The sequence below is a fragment of the Schistocerca serialis genome, chromosome 1, assembly GCF_023864345.2.
Source record: "Schistocerca serialis cubense isolate TAMUIC-IGC-003099 chromosome 1, iqSchSeri2.2, whole genome shotgun sequence".
NCBI classification, from domain to species: Eukaryota; Metazoa; Arthropoda; class Insecta; order Orthoptera; family Acrididae; genus Schistocerca; species Schistocerca serialis.
In genome coordinates, this window is record NC_064638.1 from 1,132,155,294 (window position 1) to 1,132,171,121 (window position 15,828).

Sequence of the window (15,828 nt, forward strand, 5' to 3'; positions counted from 1 at the left end):
CTATGATAATCCGTTTCGGTTGTCTAGCAGCCATAATCGGATCATGCTGCGTATAATTGGTACTGCTAATAGTACAGTATTAACCAGAACAAAATTGCTAAACGTAACTTCTCAAAATCCAAGAATGGTCGCAGCATGACAGCGTACAAAACCAATAAGAGACTCCTGTTGGTTGAAGTGTACTTCGGTACTAATTATAGGACCGAATGGCGATCTAACAGTTTTAGTCTGGAACTTCATCACTGAGCCATACACTTCATTATGTATGTACAATGTCTCCTATCTGGTATGGCTCCCACTGTTTAGCAATACTCTACGACGGATTGCACGAGTGTTCCGTACATCGTACATTAGTTCCGAGTTAAACGGAGCACGGACCGCACTGGATGGGGGTCTGCGCCGCAGGAAGCCGGCAGCAGCTGTGGGCACTGGTAACGACTCAGCGCGCATGCGCGGTCGCCGACCCCGCCCCGCATAACCCCACCACGACCACCTGGCGCAGATGTAAACAATATGCGGGCCGTTGCCCCGCTACCCGCAGCGCTCGGCGAGCTGCAGTCTCTGGAGGGGAACCGCTACAACAGTTTTCGCTGCGACGCGAGCATCTCTGTCGGAACAATGGCAGGCAGCCTCAGCACTATGGAGACTCTACCGCACGTCGGCCACTTACCAGTTCCTTAAATCCATCGACACGACTGATTACTTCCTGCTGTTGGAAGTCCTGGTACTTTTTGCCGATGATACAAGTATAGCTATCACACCCAACAGACAAGAATTAACTGGTGAAATTGTAAACGATGTTTTCCAGAAAATCATTAAGTGGTTCTCTGCAAATCGGCTCTCATTAAACTTTGACAAAACACAGTATATACAGTTCCACGCAGTAAATGGAATGACACCATTAATAAAGATAAACTTCGATCAGAAATCGGTAGCTAGCGTAGAATATTCAAAATTTCTAGGTGTATGCATTGATGAAGGGTTGAACTGGAAAAAACACACTGAGGATCTGCTGAAACGTTTGAGTTCAGCTACTTATGCTATTAGGGTCATTGCAAATTATGGCGATATACATGTCAGTAAATTAGCTTACCACGCCTGTTTTCATTCTCTGTTTTCGTATGGCATCATATTCTGGGGTAACTCATCATTGAGTAAAGGAGTGTTCATTGCACAAAAGCGTGTAATCAGAATAATTGCTGGAGCTCATCCAAGATCATCCTGCAGACACTTATTTAACGAGCTAGAGATCTTTACTGTAGCCTCACAATATATATATTCACTTATGAAATTCGTTATTAACGATCCGAACGAATCCAAAAGTAATAGTAGTGCACATGGCTACAACACTGGGAGAAAGGATGATCTTCACTACTCAAGGTTAAATCTAACTTTGGCTCAGAAGGGGGTAAATTATGCTGCCACAAAAGTCTTTTGTCACTTACCTAATAGCATCAAAAGTCTGACAGATAGCCATATAGCATTTAAAAAGAAATTAAAAGAATTTCTTAATGGCAACTCCTTCTACTCATTAGATGAATTTTTGGATATAGTAAGTGGGTAATTTCTCAACACCACAAAAAAAAAAAAAAATGTTGCGTGTCATGTAATATTTTGTCTAATGTAATATCATGTATAGACACCTTTTATTAACCTGAAACGGTCCACATCATTACGGAGTGTCGTATTCATGATATATGGAACAAATACTAATCTAATCTAAAACCTTTATTCAGGTCAACTTTGTAGCTTTAGGTAGATGTTATCGCTGTCCGCATGTTATGATTTGGTTGCGTTAAAATCTGTGCATGGAATGACCATTGTAGTTTTCGCGCGTCTTTGCGACACGGTCAGATCTATAAGATATGCGCCTGATAACCAAATACCAAACTAAGTAGAAAGGTAAAGCTGTCATCAGACCGAAGATTGGTTTCAACACTACAGTGCTTTACTAGGCATTGTCCTGTTGAATGTGGGACACCGCTGACTCATCCAGCCGTTCAGTAGATGGACTTACAGTTGACGTGGATCCAGAACCACTTTGCAACTCAGCAATTTTCATATCAGCAAACGTTGTTAGAGATGAAATAACTGATAAGTGGCAGATAAAAATTCTAGTGCTGATCGGGAGTCAAATACGTGACCTCTGGATCCATAGTCTGTCACTTCATCACTGAGCCACCAAGCCAAGCACGAGTGATGTTACTCTGTTGAATTCGCCGCCTTTTAATCAATTTAAGATCGATTATACACATCTGTGTCTAATTCACTGATTCAGGCGGAAGACTCTTTGTTAATCATAACCTACATTTTTACGCACTGAAAGTCGGTCCTTATGTAACATACGACTCTTAAGGCTAAACCATAAATTTTTTTGAAATTATCCATCCTCTTTACACCAATCTTTTTTACTCACATTTAATGTCAGCTCTCATCGTGCGATTCAAGCTTTGGCTTTTGGTTTCCTTGTTGGAAAATTACTACAGCTATTGAAAGTCAGAACCACCTCTTTTTCGCAGTGACGTACGTTTTGCAGAGGTTATGTTCCACGAGCTATTCCCACAGTCTTAATACAAGAGCTATGGTCAACTTATTTTTTGAAGTTTTCCTTGAAAAGTATTTCGAGTCAACCGAGGTATCACCGTCTAAGTACGATGCCATTATATCTGAATTCAGGTTACTAGTTTCATCTAAAAGCCCTTGTTTTAATGAATATCAATTAATTAAAATATGGATGAAAATACGTCGATAAGTCTGGCTAGACAAAATCCTATTTCAGATTTGTATTCCCCTAATCAAAAGCAATAGTTTAGCTTTCCTACCTCCATGTCAACAGGCGAACAGTACTGGAAATTTGTGATGGAGCCCGGTCTTATTTTGATGCACCGAATCTTCCACAAAATTGGTCTCAAACATATCACCTCAGAAACATGTGAAGCTGAGAAATCGTTAATTGGGACGAAACGACATCAAATTACATAAGTACGTCCAGAAGTATTGTGGATTTTGCTATCCACTTATGCGAGCTGTATCAAATGCCAGAAAATAAACAAAGGTAGATTTCAAGTGCCTGTCTTTCTGGGGAAGGATAAGAGGCCGCAGAGTTCCACAGACTGTCTAAATTTGCTGGCCCAAACCTACTTCCGTGCGTTACAGGGAATTCGACTCAAACCTACACCCGTGCGTGAAAGCACTTACGATGATATACGAACTCTGCCAACAGAAACCGAAGAAATAACGGTTTGACACACTAGCCCTTGTCAAGAACATCAAGTATCTAAAAAAATAAAAGGAAAAAAAATCGTATGTCTGAACCTTCATCATGTGGGAAACCAAACTGAGACGCTCTTAGAAGGTAATACTCATTCAAGTAATTCACTAATCTGTATTTCCTAACTGATTCTAGTTTGTTATTTTTTAAACTTAGGAGAACAAGGAAATTGGCTTATTTTCTGTCTTCTACATTGCCTTTCTTTAGCAGATCAGTAACTCTCGTCCCTTTGAAATGTTTTGCGAAGTTCCCTGATACGAATCACTTATTTAGTGTGTTTGTTAAGGGAGCATGTATGTTCGCCGGCCAGAGTGACCGAGCGGTTCTAGGCGCTACAGTCTGGAACCGCGCGACCTCTACGGTCGCAGGTTCGAATCCTGCCTCGGGCATGGATGTATGTGATGTACTTGAGTTAGTTAAGTTAAAGTAGTTCTAAGTTCTAGGGGACTGATGACCTCAGAAGTTAAGTCCCATAGTGCTCAGAGCCATTTCTGAGCATGTATCTTCAGTCCGCAGTGTTTCAACACACAGTTTCGTACTTCATTTAGATCCGCTGACTTTTTACTTTTTGTACATTGTCAATCTGTCACTACGAGTAACATAAACTGTTCTTGGTGAATAATTATTTGCATGTCCTGTTTATGTTTTTGAGAAGTTCTGTCGTGATTTCTTTGTCTTACAAACGAGATGCAAAAAAGAGCACGAATTAATCTGCCTCATTTTGCAAAGTTTTTTCAACAATGACGGTTAATCAATGGCGCAACGTATAAAAAATTAAACTCAATCCTGGAAAGTATCATGAACGGCTGTTCATATACAAAAGAATCTCCAAAACGCCATGTTGAGTTTGACGAGAGGGGTCTCTCCCTTGTGTGAAACGATTAATTATTTAGAGGTATAACATAAGGATGTGTTCGAGAGTCTGATGATTTTTTAAAATTCTGTCTCTTCCTGAACGGGGATGTTCACACCATTCAAAGGAGATGCTTGTTATGGAAGGGAATGATCCGTCCAACATCACCGTAGAGATCCTACGCCCGGGCGATGGCCACAGTTCCACACCTTGAGAAGTTCCTTTTGTTGACAATCTTGTGCTTAAGGCAATTAAAAATGCTCCATGAACAATGTTATCAGTCTAGAACTAGATATATCCTTCACATAAGTGATTTGAGGCCCACTCACTCAAAGACTGTCATCAATCAAGTTCCCGAGTTCGAGTCTCGGTCCGGCACACAGTTTTAATCTGCCAGGAAAGTTTCTTATCAAGCTATTTCGTGATAGAAGGTGTGCTGTAGTCTTAACTGGTTACTGTAATTAGAACCTAGGAGACATAACAAACTGATTACTCAAGAACACGTTTTGATCTTTTATATACCAAAGCTAACCTATTTTCATTAAATATGACGTGTTCCCACTATTACTTACTGATCTTTTTACAAGATGATGATTTTATATCTGGCATTTCGCAGGGACCTAATATTTTTCTTCATTTATGTCTAACTTTAAGCTTTATGTCCTGCAATATATGTTAATAACATAAAATTCAGTCACTTGAAAAGGCACAAAAGGACGAAACCTGGGTCGTAATTAAATAAACAACACACAGTCAAATGGCGATATGTTCATACAAAAACGAAAATAAAAAATTACAAAATGGGTTATCGACTGGGGATTTCAAGTTGATTACATATTTCTAGATATCCACACAGCTTTTGACATCGCTCTTTACAAGCGGCTTCTAATCAAATTACGTGCCTATCGAATATCGTCTCAGCTGTGTGACTGGATCTGTGGATTAGTACGTAGTAACCGACTGGAAAACATACAGTGACACGTAAGTTGTATCTGGTGGTATCCAAGCAAATATGGTCAGTCCCTTTGGTCTTCTTGGTGAGCACCCCTCTTATATTATTTACAGATGTCATTTACCGTGCTGTGAAGTCACTAAAACAAAATGAATCAGGAAAGATAACTGAATGGTGCGCAAAAGTTCGAAGTCCTCCACATGGACACTAAGAGAATACCGTTCAGTTTATGTTTCACAATAAGTAATACACATTTAGCCGTTGTGGATGCAACTTAATATCTTCGTATTACTGTTAGGAAAACTCCACTTGAACGATCACACAAAAAATATTGTAGGGAAAGTGAACATTGCGTTTTATTGGCGGAACACTTAGCCGAGCTATCTCAAGTAATCTACTACACTGCCCACTTCACGCTTGACCGTTCTTTTCTGGAGTATTCCGGCGTAGTATGGAGGACCTACCAGATAGGATTGACGAAACATCGAAACGTTCAAAGAAAGCCAGCTCGATTTGCATTACCACAAAATAAGGGTCAGACTATCATGGGTATGATGAGCGAGACGGAGTGACAAATCATTAAACAAAGGCCTTTTAGCTACCGAGAGGCTTTTTTTATGAAACTTCAACTCTCAACTTTCTCTTCAGTGTGTCAAAATAATTTGTTGCCTTCCACTCACTAGGGGAGAAATGAGCGTCATAATAAAATAAGAGAAATCAGAGCTCGCAAGGAAATATTTTTTTTTTCTATTTTCCCCACTCACTACTATAGATTAGAACGCGATATTGTTTGAAAAATGTGTCTTGGCCCTAAGCAAGGACATTTACGAACTGTGAACCGCAGAGTATTCATGTACATGGTGCAATTTTTGAACTAAATTAAATAAAATCGTCATAACTTCTCAACGGTTTGCGTTACGACGTTCAAACTGCACGGTTGGCCGCGAGGCATGAAGGGAATTACTATGCGCTGTACGGTTTGGTTAAGCGACGGAGCCTACTTTCATTTGGATGGGTTCGTCAATAAGTAAAACTGGCGCGTTTGGGGGAATGCGAATCCACGTTTCGCGATCGAGAAGGCTCTTTACTCTCAATGGGTGACTGTGTCGCGTGCAATGTCCTGTCACGGAATAATCGGTTCCTGGATGATATGGTGACTGCCGGACGGTACGTGAAGGTTTCGGAAGATGATTCCATCCCCATTATCCAAAGTGACCCTGATTTCGACAAGATGTGGTTCATGCAAGACGGAGGTCGACCCCATCGAAGCGGGACGGTGTTTGGTGTCCTGGAGGAGCACTCCGGGGGCCGCATTCTGGCTCTGAGGTACCCAGACGCCACTGGAATGGGCCTCGATTGAACGTCCTATTCTCCGGATCTGAACACATGCGACTCCTTTTTGTGGGGCTACATTAAAGACAAGGTGTACAGCAATTAACCCAAAACCGTTGCTCAGCTGAAAACAGCTATTCAAGAGGTCATCGACAGCATCGATGTTCCGACACTTCAGCGGGTCGTGCAGAACTTTACTATTCGTCTGCGCCACGTAATCGCCAATGATGGCAGGCATATCGAACATGTCATAACCAAAATCTGAATATCTGTAGTGACGTTTACATGTCGAATGAAGTGTGAACACGCAGTAGTTTGTAACTAATTTACGTTGGTTTTTTTTCATATAGTTCAATAATTGTCACGCTGTAAATGTAGATACACCTCGAAGACAACAAATGCTGAGCCAAAGATAGGGCTCAATGATCTTCATTTTCTTCTTTTTAATACTTCAAATGGCTCTGAGCACTATGCGACTTAACTTCTGAGGTCATCAGTCGCCTAGAACTTAGAACTAATTAAACCTAATTAACCTAAGGACATCACACACATCCATGCCCGAGGCAGGATTCGAACCTGCGACCGTAGCGGTCGCTCGGCTCCAGACTGTAGCGCCTGTAACCGCACGGCCACTCCGGCCGGCCATTTTCTTCTCTCCGGTGACTTAACATCTACGACGCATTTCATCCAGAACCATGACTTAATGGGCGGCATCTAATCTAGCAACACGGCACTTGGTGCAGTTATTCACGCAGTCCAACATTAGCATAAGCTAAGGTGATCAACGTGCCAACCGACGTTTTCTACGAGGTGCACGTTCTCATAATGCAGAGAAATGCGAAGTTGTGCTCCTTACTTCAAGAAAGTAAAAGCATGGAATCCTCTGACTACAGGATTAGTCAGTCATGCCATGCGAATGTTTGGGACCAAGAGTGCATGAAAATACGAAAAGCTCAGTTACAAGTGTAGTTTGCTCACGACACCCTGAACGAGGGGGCCTCAGTTCTGGATCGGCTAAAGGCGTTAGAACTAAGAAGCCTCCGGGCCACGGGTGTTGTGTGCTTGGTCGCTGCCGACATTGGTGAACTAACAATACATTATACATTACACCTGTATGTACCATACCCGGTACGAAGTGATGATGGTGCCGAATTAAGTAAGCGTATGTGTCATTTAAGAACTGCACGAGGATAACGCAGCTCCGCCCCCCCCCCCCCCCCCCCCGGGCACAATCTCTTACCCCGCGGCTGAAGTTTATGAGACCCTTATTATGTCAGACGACCACAGGACTTGGAGCAGAGAAAGTGACTGTAACAGAGGCGTTGGAAACAAGTTAACTAGCAAACAGCCTAAGGAAGAAGACATACATGTTGCGAGAACCTGCTTAGGTGACTTCTAGAATCGTCTTTCAGCGCAGGAAAGTACGAAATATTCTTCCATCCCCCTCATGTATCTATGCCGTACATATAACGCAGAGAAATTTTGGCAAATAACTGCTCGCATAGAGGAGGGCAAATACCGTTTCTTAGCATGGTCCATCCACGAATGGAGCGCCGACAGAAAGCTCCTTCTGTTGAGATGCACGTAAACATGGAGTGTAAACACAGCGGAGAAACCGCGTCACGGATTTTTGCGTTCAGTAGGACCGGACGCGCATGCGTGTCGTGGAACGCCCTGGAGGAGTGGGTCGATAGACGGACCGACACCTCAGCCGCCAAAGTAACCCGCGGATCTGGACGCTCGCCAGAATCCAGACCCTGACCTTGCTCGCATCAACATTTCGCGGATAATTACGACGACGCGAACTTTCATAGTGGAAACTGTTTTCCTAAAACTGATACGAAAGGGATACGCGATTCAAGGTTTTGCTGTCCTTCAAAGCATTCAGCAACCGCAGCTCGTGGTCGTGCGGTAGCGTTCTCGCTTCCCGCGCCCGGGTTCCGGGTTCGATTCCCGGCGGGGTCAGAGATTTTCTCTGCCTCGTGATGACTGGGTGTCGTGTGATGTCCTTAGGTTAGTTAGGTTTAAGTTGTTCTAAGTGCTAGGGGACTGATGACCATAGATGTTAAGTCCCATAGTGCTCAGAGCCATTCGAACCATTTGAACATTGTGTATAACGTATTGTCAGCGACATGAACATTTAGCAGCGCCAGTTGTGTTGATAGTTCGAATGCGACGATGACCGAATATAGTCCGACGATCTCAGTAATAGTTCAAAAGCGAAAGCCACGTACTGCTTCGGCCATCTTAGGAAGCGAGTATAAGGGTCATAGACTTAAGCCCGGAGAGTATTGCGGATGGTGCAGCATGTCCCTCCCCTTTTTTCCCCATTCCGTTCAGCTGTTCTTCCATGTCTTTCGCCGTCGCTGACAGAATTACACTGTAGTCAGCAAATGTCAAACTTAAATCCCCCCCACAACTTTAAATCCCTTTCCGGGCATAATTTTAGTTGGCCCACCGGGACAGGCTCTGCCCAGTATTTCAACCTGGTTCGATTATTATTACAAAATCTTCCGCGTTACAGCTGGCAGATACCTGTTATCTACGCACTTACCGCATGGAGATACTACTAGCTCGGCTATCAGTCTATGTTAGTGCCGAGAGGAACCCATATTCACTGATTTCCACCCTCTCGCGCGGCGCCGAGCGTCTCTGTTTGCTTCGGTCTGTTTCTTTTGCATTCTTCTATTTATTTATTATGCATCTCACTTTCTTTCCACAATTTTGTGTTTAACATTTTCGTTCGTTTGCTAACTCGTTTAAATGCAATCCTTCACTGTCATTCTAGTTTACAATCTTCGTGCACTGTTTAGCGAGAACTGTTGAGTGCTTAACGTGTTACGCCTGTTAATGATTTCTAAAACAAAAGATAAAATGACTGATTTAAGTGACAGTGACACAGATAATTCCTCTAGAAGTGTTGCAATGACTTCTAAGAAGGCCAAAAGGCTTACCAAGTAAATCAGAACTGGGAAAATAGTTATTCCTTGTTACGAAAACTAAAGGAAAACTTGTACAAGGTGCACTATCGCCTGTCCAATAGAGATTTCTCGTGTGCTCATGGAAGCGTTGCTGATGTAAAACAACACGCATCTGTTAAATCTCACATGATTGCAGTACCTTATCCAAATATTTCTTGAAGCCTGAACAATCTGCCTCGGAGATGGGCAAGGTTACTGCTGGAGAACTCGCATTTGGTCATCACACGGTAATCCATTCTCTTAGTTACAATAATATGGATCGTCCACACAAATTATTACCACATCAAAATTTAAAATATTTGATTCAAAAATCGCTCAAATTTTCACCTGCGGAAGAACAAAAGCGGATGCTGTTGTACGCGAAGTATTAGCCAAAGAATCTGTTACAAATATTTTAAAGGCAATCCAAGGAAAAACCGCACACTTTTCTATAGCGACAGAACCAACTAATAAAGTTTCGGCATTCGCCGCTGACAACTCTAGGGTAAACTTCGGCGGAAACCATTCCACTTACACACATCTTTTTGTTAAAAATGATAAAACTGTCAAAGCTGGTTGCCCGTCCATTTTCTTCACAATCCTGCAAAATACAATACAGATAACCTGGAAGTGGTTGTGGAAACACTGATACAGAAAAAATGCAGTCACTTGAGCAGAGATGTGAAACAAAGAGCGGACCTGAAACTTCAATTTGAAACAAATGTGGTGCAATACGATCAATAAAACATGTTGCCACGAGATTTTTTTTTTATCATGGACTTCTTATACGAAGAATTTCAAATAATTGAAAGCCTGGACACTGCACAGTCTTTGTTGACAAGACTAAGGGTGCGACTGAGAAACGGAAGAAAATCATGGAAAGGTTTTTCAAGAATGAAATCCCTAACAATTTTCACGTCTTATTGTTCATCTTTAGTATCCCTAGTTCCACCTGCTTCGTAGAAAGGGGTTTTTCACAGATGGCATTAAAATGGACTGATTTACGAAATACATGTGCCCGAATTTGGTAAAAGGTGAATTAATGACCCTGCTCAACTATGATTATAACTACGTTGATTTTTTAAAATATGTATCAAACAAAGTGCATATTAAAATTTACACATTCTTCATCACATATAACAAAGACAAATAAATTACAAAACTAATTTTGTTTTCAATTTTTCCTTAATTTTTTTCCATTTTACCGGGTAAAAAAATGAAATTCCGTATCCTTTTGCCCAACTGGACTCTTGTACCTTACACGATAAAAAAAAACCTATCTGGCAGCACTACTCGCTCAATCCATTCTCAACTAACACTACTTCTCTTTCATGTCCTTCAAACTCTTGTAACTGCAGTCTGGTTTCTCCACAGGTTACAGATAACCTTCTGTCCCTCCATTTTAGCCCTGGTATCTTCAGAATCTCAAAGAATGTGTTCCATTCGAAATCTTTCTCTACATATACAAATGCTGTGGGTGTAGGTTTACCTTTCTTCACTCTCTCTTCTAAGACAAGTCCTAGGGCCTAAATCAACGGTGATCAACCTGCGACCCAAGAAGTGAGCATCTACCACGCTATCGATAAAAAACAGTTCCATAAAATTCGTGTATATAAAAATAATGAAGGTAATGAAATCTCGAATATAAAATCTCAAATTAATTGCATCTTACCGTTTTGGAACAAAGCATAATAAATTTAGAAAAGGACAGATTTCTTCTCACCATATAGTTGAGATGAAGAGTAGCACACAGGCATACAAAAAGACTGCTAAGGAAGTAAGCTCTCGGCCAAAAGGCCGCCTCCTGAATTATATTATAGAAGAATATAATAATTCCAATCCCAAATCAGGTGTTGACAGGTGTGAAAATTGTCGAACTACCAGTTTAGCTAAGTCACGGCTGACACGAATTCTTTACAGGCGAATGGAAAAACTGGTAGAAGCCGACCTTGGGGAAGATCAGTTCACATTCCGTAGAAATGTTGGAACACCTGAGGCAATACTGACCCTACGACTTACCTTATGGTTCAAATAGCTATGAGCATTATGGGAGTTAACATCCGAGGTCATCAGTCCCCTAGAACTCAGAACTACTTAAACCTAAGGTCACAAACACATCCATGCCCGAGGCAGGATTCGAACCTGCGACCGTAGTGGTCGCGCGGTTACAGGCTGTAGCGCCTAGAACTGCTCGGCCACTCCGGCCGGCGACTTACCTTAGAAGATAGGTTAAGGAAAGGCAAGCCTACGTTTCTAGCATTTGTAGACTTAGAGAAAGCTTTGGACAATGTTGAGTGGAATACACTCTTTCAAATTCTGAAGCTGACAGGGATAAAATACAGGGAGCGAAGGGCTTTTTACAATTTGTCCAGAAACCAGATGGCAGTTATAAGGGTCGAGGGACGTAAAAGAGAAGCAGTGATTGGGAAGGGAGTGAGACAGGGTTGTAGCCTATCTCCGATGTTATTCGATCTGTATTTTGAGCAAGCAGTGAAGGAAACAAAAATTTGGAGTAGGAATTAAAATCCATGGAGAAGAAATACGACATCGTAATTCTGTCAGAGACAGTAAAGGACCTGGAAGAGCAACTGAACGGAATGGATAGTGTCTTGAAAGGAGGATATAAGATGAAAATTAAAAAAAAAAGCAAAACGAAGATATTTGAATGTAGTCGAATTAAATCAGGTGATGCTGAGGGAATTAGATTAGGCAATAAGACACTTAAAGCAGTAGATGAGTTCTGTTGTTTGGGGAGCAAAATTATCGACGATTGTCGGAGTAGAGAGGATATAAAATGGAGTCTGGCAATGGCAAGAAAAGCGTTTCTGAAGAAGGAAAATTTGTTAACATCGAGTAGAGATTTAAGTGTCAGGAAGTCCTTTCTGAAAGTATTTGTATGGAGTGTAGCCATGTATGGAAGTGAAACACTGACGATAAATAGTTTAGACAAGAAGAGAATAGAAGCTTTCGAAATGTGGTGCTACAGAAGAATGCTGAAGATCAAATGGGTAGGTCACGTAATTAATGAGGAGGTATTGAATATAATTGGGGAGAAGAGGAATTTGTGGCACAACTTCAATAGAAGAAGGGATCGGTTGGTAGGACGCGTTCTGAGGCATCAAGGGATCACCTGTTTAGTGTTGGAGGGAAGCGTGGAGGGTAAAAACGTAGAGAGAGTCAGAAGGATGTAGGGGGCAGTAGTTACTTCGAGATGAAGCAGCCTGCAGAGGATAGAGCAGCATGGAGAGCTGCATCAAACCAGTCTGTGGACTGAAGACCACAACAACAACAATAACAATGCACTTAGACACATAACTATTCGTATGATGCGAATGATTGTAGTTGAAATTCACTGATCCAACAGTCTTCATAATGAAGGCCTGCAACGCCAACAGACGGCACCTACCAACGGCAGCAGCTCCGTGTCGGCGCCCGGCCTGCCTTAACACATCAGCAGCCTGCGTGTCCCGCGACGAGGGCGGGCAGCGAGCCGCCGCATTAAAAGTAATGGAGTCCCCCATTAACGGCATCCGCCAGGGCACGCACGGACGCACTAATTTACACAGTCTGCAGCTCGTGCGGCGGCCATGACGCACCGAGTCTGAGATGTGCTCAATGTACAGAAATGACGTCAGCCGTTCCTGCAGTGCTGCCTTTCTCCAGTGTAAGGGACTGAGTCTTAACTTCTTCAAGTTCCGGACTTCGTTTCAACTAGTAATGCAACTTACGTAGTGGTTTGTAACAGTACACTGAGATGACATAAGATACCTCTTAGTATAGTATAGGAATTCCTTTTCTCCGGAGTAATGCACTGACCCGACGTGGCATGGATTCAAAATGTCTTTGGAAGTCATCTGCAGAAATATTGAGCCATGCAGACGCAACAGTCGGTAATTGCGTAAATGTTGCCAGTGCAGAATTTTGTGCATGAACTGACCTCTTTGTTACGGCCCATAAATGTTAGATTGGATTCTACATCTACTACATCTACATCCATACTCCGCAAGCCACATGGCGGTGTGTGGCGGAGGAGGGTACCTTGAGTACCTCTATCTGTTCTCCCTTCTATTCCAGTCTCGTATTGTTCGTGGAAAGAAGGATTGTCGGTATGCTTCTGTGTGGGCTCTAATCAATTCATTTCGGGCGATCTGTGTGGTCAAATCATTCACTCGAATTGTCTAGCATTTTCTTACAACCAATTGCGAACAACTGTGGCCGGCTGACATGGCCCACCGTCATCCATAAAAATTCCTTGTTGTTTGGGAACATAAAGTTCATGGAAGACTGCAACATAATCATTTCCTGTCAATGATATGTTCAGTTGGACAAGAGGACCCAGTTCATTCTATATAAACGCAGCCCACACCACCATGGAGCTTGCACAGTGCCTTGTTGTCAACTTGCATCCATGGCTTCGTGGTGTCTGTGCCACACTCGAACCCTTCCATCACGTCTAACGGAAATCGGGTTTCATCTGACCAGAGCACGGTTTTCCAGTCGTCTAGGGTCCAGCCGACATGCTCAAGTGCCCAGGAGAGAGGTGCTGCATGCGATGTCGTGCTGTTAACAATGGCACTCGCCTCGCTAGTCTGCCGCCATAGCCCAGTTGTAAGGGATACGTAAGGTTGTTCATCCCGCATCGAGTTCTGTGGTTACTTCGCGCAGTGTTTCTTGTCTGTTAGCACTGACAGTTCTACGCAAACGCTGCTGCACTCTGTCGTGAAGTGAATACCGTCGGTCACTACTTTGTCCGTGGTCAGAGGTCATGCCTGAAATTTGGGATTCTTGGCACACACTACACACAGTGCAGCTCAGAGCACTGCTGCAACCAGGCATGCATCTGGCGGAGTCGTTCCTCCAAAATTGTGCTAAGTGGCTGTAATGATAAACAGAAATGTTTTCCATGGTTCACCAGTAGCGGTAGAAAAATTTTGCACACTACTATTTCATTTCTTCATGTAGATTTTATCAGCAAAGTGCTTGCAATCATAAAATGATATGCTATCGCAAAATCGCTGCTTAATATAACGTTCCATCTGGATCACATTTGTTTTCAGGGCTACGGCTTAAGCCTCAAACGGAACCTTTCGTTTCTCTCTGCATCTATTTAAAAGATTGTGTGTAATGCTATTACCGGGTCGTGTGGTTAGCGCTCTTTATCATAAACTTATACACAGCATGGTGAGCTGTATCTAAACAGTTATCGGACGGAAGACGACGATATGTACGTGTAGGTATGATACTATCAACCCACGTGGAACGACCTGGGAGGGCTGATGATATTGTAAACACACAAGCCATGGGTAGTAGTACTATGTAAGACAAGTTAAATGATGCAAATATCGCATTACTCAATGAAATGGAAACACATTCTATGTCTATAAATTAAGCCCGCGATACACGTTGTCGCAACACACACAAAGGGAGAATACAATCATGGAAATTCCTTGTAGCACATATCTGTAACCGAGTGCTAGGGACACACCCAGAACAATAAAAAATAGACGTATGCCGGTGTAAGCTCTACGCAAACCTAGTCAGGCCGCATATTCTTTCAGCGTCCGGAACAACTGTCAGAAGAAAAAGAAAACGTAGATGTAGTGTGAAGCGCCTATATTATTTGGATATTATTTTACAATTTAAAGTATCAACGTTGCACACGGATTTCTCCTCTTGTACCATGTGGACGTGATCATTACGTATTTGACGTGTAATTAGCGCCCTGTTCGATTTAACAAACTATAGAAAGACGAAATGCAACTTCCCAGGTGTGTTTATTGTGACCAATGGGAAACAGCACAAATGAAGGAAGTAAATCAGATTAATGCGCGATACTTGCAACTCCAGTCTACTCTGCAGCTCTTTATGTCGTGTTGAAGTCGACTGTGCCAGATACCAGACGACGAATGACGGAGCACACAGCTTACCCATTCGGACAATGGCGGAAATACCGGCGTGAAAGAGATCTTAAGCGCGACTACCTCCTCACGGAAGCTGGTACGCTTGAGAGGCCAATGGTATATTGGCCACACAGCTTAGCGACGAGGAAACCCATCAAGCATCACTACAGACATGCTATACAAATGTGCGAGACGATAAAACGAATGAAAAATGAACAGGGCTCCTTTCAAGCCGCACGCGTTAGGTTGTATCTCCACGGAAAAGAAAAAAAAGAAAAAAAACCTTCAATACGCAACTTTGTATCAAGTAGGTGATGAAATTTCCCTGGTCTGCTGAATTTGGTTAGAATGGGACTGGCCAAATAGTCTGTACGTTTTCACAGGGTTCATTTCCTCGTTAGGTACACATTTCAGTATCCAGTCATCTGTTACAGTTCACTGATTAGGCGCTTGCCATTTTTCGGTTTTTGTAATACTCATCTGCAGCAGACAAGGTTCAGTGAACGATCGTATGCCGCTAAGCAATGAGTAGGACGATTACGGTTCCAGTGAAAGCAGAG

The 15,828-nt window shown here is 42.6% G+C and overlaps 1 protein-coding gene across 1 annotated transcript in view; it reads right to left on the bottom strand.

Annotated features, from left to right (window-relative positions):
* Nucleotides 1-15,828, bottom strand: part of LOC126417137 (zinc finger SWIM domain-containing protein 8 homolog) — a 516,142-nt gene that overhangs the window by 176,373 nt on the left and 323,941 nt on the right. The gene's annotated exons all lie outside the window — the stretch shown is intronic.